This window comes from Ptiloglossa arizonensis, chromosome 7, assembly GCF_051014685.1.
Source record: "Ptiloglossa arizonensis isolate GNS036 chromosome 7, iyPtiAriz1_principal, whole genome shotgun sequence".
Classification (NCBI taxonomy): Eukaryota; Metazoa; Arthropoda; class Insecta; order Hymenoptera; family Colletidae; genus Ptiloglossa; species Ptiloglossa arizonensis.
This window is the reverse complement of record NC_135054.1, coordinates 22,027,685-22,033,765: the sequence shown is the minus strand read 5'-3', so window position 1 is coordinate 22,033,765 and position 6,081 is coordinate 22,027,685.

Below are 6,081 nucleotides of genomic sequence, written 5' to 3'. Positions count from 1 at the left end.
CTTACTTTCTCGGGAGAATAAGGTTGCAGTTTCATTTTTCCAAAGATTGTACTATCTGCAGGAACGTTTCTTCGCCAGCCCGCTCTTCTCGGCCATCCACGGACGATTAAAATGTATAAAGCAGAGTGCACGATGATCTTGTTCAGATCTTTCTTCATCGAGAAGAATAAGCTCGTAGTTTAATTTTTCCAAAGATTGTACTCCCTGCGGGATTTATTTTAAAAACGTTTCATCGCCAGCTCACTCGTCTCGGTCATCCACGGACCCATTTTAATAAAAATTTCGCAACGCTTCTCGACGAATAAAATATACAAAGCACGGTGCACGAAGATTTCGTTCAACTCTTTCTTTATCGGGGGGAACAAGGTTGTAGTTTGTTTTTTCCAGGAATTTTATTCCCCGCGGGATGTATTTTAAAAACGTTTCTTCGCCAGGCCACTCTTCTCGGTCGTTCGGGGAGCGATTTGACGAAAAATTTCAGAAAAGTGTATTTTTTAAACACACCAACGACGCAACGTTTTCGAGCGCGAAAGTTTCAAGTTCCGTTCTTTTCCATATATAAAATATTTGTATCGTACACCGCGTATACGTTCTCGGTTTATTGCTTCTGACGAGGTTGTAGGTATGTCGTAACGTTTACCCACGAGACGCTCTTCGCTTTAAATATTTCATTAGAGAGCGAAATGAGTCAACGAGTCCGAAGGAAAGTCTCCCCGCAAGAAAAAAAAAGAAAGAAAAAAAAAAGCGAGCGATGCGATCCAATATTTAAATAAACGCTTCCGCGTCTGGGTACTTGCGCCACTTCGAAGCTAGGAACCTGAATTATACCACTTGAATGGAACCTCGTTTCGGACTTGGTATATTTAGATTCTTCGAGCAGAGGAGTAATTAGATATTCGAACATCTTACGAGTCGTACGTACTTGTTCCACGTTTCGAAAGCTTCCAACGAAAGCTCGAGCCGGTGACGATCTCGGCAACTTTGTACAGTTGTTTCGCTGGAATCTGAATCGTTCCCGAATCGGAAGCTGGTCCTGGCTGCGTTCGGGCGCGAATTCGAAATCGAACGTGTTCTTTGTTTAGTTTAGCGTGCTCGCGAATCTCGAAATCGAAGGTGTTCTTTGTTTCGTTTCGCGTGCTCGCGAATCTCGAAATCGGGCCACGGTTAATCGTAATCGTGATTTTTGAGCACGCTTTCGCGCGTCAAGTATTCTTCCGTGTGATCGGGTACACCGTTCCATGAATTTGAAAGGTACCGGTTGATATTTAGACGTCCTCGTGCGTGAATAGGATCGTAGGTAAAGAGGAGAAACGATTTTCTTGGAAAAGATATCGCGTAGCCGCGCATTCAAAACACGGTGGACCCGCGGTATCCTCGAATCTACCACGGTAGAGAATGGAGTTCTGAATCAGACGGTATAAATATCTTTCCTCGTGAATAGAGCGAACACAGCTATCTACACTGGCAGACAGGTGATATGTAAATAAACATGCCACTCTGATCCGCTCGCTAATAAAAATAAAACTGGAACGCGATTATATTAGCGAATCGAAAGATCAAACGCTTCTTCGTTGGTCGTCTTATCGTTTCTGTTCGACGACATCGTGACGTACGCGATACGTAATCGATTTCTACGTCGATAAGAACGAACCACCGCTCTTGCAACAAGTTACACTCGTACGCGTTCCACGTTCACTCGCTTTTCGCGCAAAAACCGGGTAATTATTTCGGGAGGACGCGTACGATCGTGTTTCCCGCCGAGTCATTCGACGTCTCGTCGTAAACATCGTTCTTAACGTCGATGTTACGTTGTAAATAATAACGCGTCGAAAGCGCGAAAGAAAAGAATATTCTTTTTCTTTTTCAAATAGTACGGCGTACAGCAAAGTTCAGATTCTTGCGTAATCGTTGGGTCATTGATAAACCGGTTATGCATGTGTTCCGCTTCCGTCGATCGACGGCTGTGATTAATCGTTTTATTATTTCACGGTGATCTAACGTTTCTTTCCGAAAAGAAAAAACACTCGAACCGAGAACGAGCGTATCGCGAGACACGGTAGGTGATTCGAAAGACCGATTTTTTTCTCTTCAATTTTTATTCGCGCCTCCGAGTCGCGAACGTGAAACATCGTTAAACGAAATACGTAAATCTCATTGCGACTTTGCAAACGAGTTTACGCATGTTACAGGAATAATCGACTAGAGCTACGTTGAAAAAATCCTTGTAGTTTCAAGAATATCCGAAGTTAGAGCTTCGACCACTTTTTTCTAGGAACCGCAACGTCTGACCTTGTTGACTGCACAACTCGACGGTAGATCTTCGAATGTTGCTCGATTACGTAGAAATCAACGGCAAAAGAATCTATCGATCTTGCGGTAAACCAATTTGTACGCTTCAAACTGGCGTAAAAAATTGAAATCGCGGTTCTTTGAAAATTCGTCCAGTCGAGACTTTGCGACGTGTTCTCCGTTATCTAGGTAAACTCTCAAACAGGCATTCTTGTTTATCCCGGAGATCCGTTATTAACGATAGCTATCTTCCATTTAAAATAAGATTCCGCAAAGCTTCTTTTTGCGAGTAATTTTAAAAATGATTACCACCGATGTATCAAGTATTGTTTCAAGAGAGTACAATTTTTCCACGAAAGATTCGTAAACTTTGACCTTTTACGAGCCCTGTGGGGTGTTCCAATATTTTAAGGGCTCAGAACAATTTTTAAACTACAATTTTATACATGGCAGATATAATCGTTGTTACTTGACATGTGAACAAACTTATCGTCGAATGGAATTGTGTTATGGTTAGTAATGGGCCTAAAAACGTAGTACCATTAATCGGTAAAGTATGCAGTGAGATGCGAAATCACAGACAAGGTATATAATAGACGTTGTCAATATATCGTTTTACATTGTGGGAGTTAGCATGTAGTAAAAAATGTTTCATATTAAAGAGTCGTTGCGCAACTAAAAATTCCAACCGTATAAACGTAAGTATTGCGCGTATTGCGTAAATTATAAGAATTAAATAAATGTACCAAATAGACAATTATTACTTCCATGCTTCAAAACTTTACGAAACACGTTTTCACTTCGAATCTCGATCAAAATCAATTTCTATAAGTTACTTAATCATTTGAAATGCCTAAATAAGATGCACATTGTTCGATTAATATTGTGAACAAGCGTAAATGTTAGTAACAATTGCGGAAATGAACAAACATTCACCTAAACCATTCGTCTTCATAGATTTCGCAATATCTTGATGTTTATTTATCATAATTATTAACAATCGTCGTTGGACCATAGTTTAAACAAATACTAACAATGTCCTAGTACAAATAACGGCTTGAAAGCCATTAATTTCTTGAAATAATTGTTAGATCGAACAAAGCCCATCGAAGTAACCGTGCGATAAAATAAATGAATATTTCTCTACATATCGAAATTATAGTTTGAATGTTTGCATGTATGTTCTGAACGCTCAGTGACACACATATGTCACACGGCAAAGAACTGAGTTGCCATCTACTGGAGAATTGGTAAACTACACTTAAGGTGTGAAAGCACCTGGTGGAGAAACGCTCAAGTTTGTCGAGGAATTGTTCTAATTCCCACAAATAGATGGCGGGACAAGCATAATTTACCGACATTACAGATAAGTAATTTCATTTGAATGATATTCCCTATCGTATGATAAAATAAATAAATATTTATGTACAAACTATTGTATGTATCATCTTTCGAATAAATGTAAAATTAAACGAAATTAGCGTAATGTAATTTCCCTGCATTTTAGCCTTCCTTTATATATTTAAAAAGATCTTCAATACCTCGAAATCAAAGCTACACGTATCGATTATCGACTCACAACTGTTTCTCACGATTTTTCTATATAGAAAAGCGATTCATTGAATTTCGGTGCATTTAAGTGAAAAATGCAACTTTTACGTGTATTGTGTAAATTATGAGAATTAAAGAAATGTTAAATTATTGCACTAAATGGACAATTATTACTTTCTGTGCTTTAAAATTTTCCGAAACACAGCCAAACACTTTTTACTTTGAATCTCGATCAAAATCAATTTATATAAGTTACTTAATCATTTGCAATGCATAAATAAGATGCACATTGTTCGATTAATATTGTGAACAAGCGTAAATGTTACTAACAATTGCGGAAATGAACAAACATTCACCTAAACCGTTCGTCTTCATAGATTTCGCAATATTTTGATGCTTATTTTTCATAAATATCAACAATCGTCGTAGGACTATAGTTTAAACAAATATTAACAATGTCCAAGTATAAATAACGGCTTGAAAGCCATCAATTTCTTCAAATATTCGTTAGATCGAAGAAAGACAATCGAAGTAACCGTGCGATAAAATAAATTAATATTTCTCTACATATCGAAATTATACTTTGTATACCGGCATATTTGTTCTGAACGCTCAGTGACACACATATGCCACACGGCCCTGATGTGAGTTGCCATCTATTGGAAAATTGGTAAACTACACTTAAGGTGTGAAAGCACCTGGTGGAGAAACGCTCAAGTTTGTCGAGGAATTGTTCTGACTTTCATCAATAGATGGCTCCACAAGCATTATTTACCGACATTACAGATTAGTATCTCCTTTCGAATGCCATTGCCTACCGCGCGATAAAATAAATGAATATTGCTCTGCATATCGAAATTATTGTTTGTATGCTTGCAAATATATTTTGAACGTGCAATTCCAAACATCTGTAGCGTGGTAATTATACGGGTTGTTCTCTATTGGAGGACAGGTTTGTTAATTTTCGCGATTTTTGATAACATTTATGCATGTTTCCAATATTAATAGAACAAAGTGTATCTTATTTATGCATTATAAATGATTATACTTATAGAAATTGATTTGGATCGAGATTCAATTTAAAAACTTGTTTAGTAAAGTTTTAAAGCATGAAAAGTAATAATTGTGTAATTAGTGCAATAATTTAACATTTATTTAATTCTTATAATTTACACAATACGCGTAGAAGTTGCATTTTTTACTCGAAATTACCGAAATTCTATTAATCGCTTTTCTATATGGAAAAATCATCGTAATAAGCACTTGTGAGTCCATAATTGATACGTGTAGCCTTGATTTCGAGGTATTGAAGATGTTTTTCAATGTATAAAGGAAGGCTAAAATGCAGGGAAATTACACTAAACTGATTGCGTTTAATTTTACATTTATTCGAAAAATGATGCATACGAAAGTTTGTACAGAAATATTTATTTATTTTATAGCACGGTAGGGAATACCATACAAATGGAATTAGTTATCTTTAATGTCGGTAAATTATACTCGTGGCGCTATCTATTCGTGGAAATTAGAACAATTCCTCGACAAACTTGAGCGTTTCTCCACCAGGTGCTTTCACACCTTAAGTGTAGTTTACCAATTCTCCAATAGATGGCAACTCACATCAGGGCCGTGTGGCATATGTGTGTCACTGAGCGTTCAGAACATATATGCCGGCATACAAACTATAATTTCGATATGTAGAGAAATATTCATTTATTTTATCGCACGGTTACTTCGATTGTCTTTGTTCGATCTAACAAATATTTCAAGAAATTGATGGCTTTCAAGCCGTTATTTATACTAGGACATTGTTAGTATTTGTTTAAACTATGGTCCTACAACGATTGTTGATATTTATGAAAAATAAACATCAAGATATTGCGAAATCTGCGAAGGCGAACGGTTTTAGTGAATGTTTGTTCAATTCCGCGATTGTTATTAACATTTACACATGTTCTCAATATTAATCGAACAATGTGCACCTTATTTATGCATTGCAAATGATTAAGTAACTTATAGAAATTGATTTTGATCGAGATTCAAAGTAAAAAGTGTTTTGTTATGTTTCGTAAAATTTTAATGCACAGAAAGTAATAATTGTCCATTTAGTGCAATAATTTAACATTTTTTTAATTCTCATAATTTACACAATACGCGTAGAAGTTGCATTTTTCACTTAAATGCATTAAAATTCAATTAATCGCTTTTCTATATGGAAAAATCATCGTGATAAACAGTTGT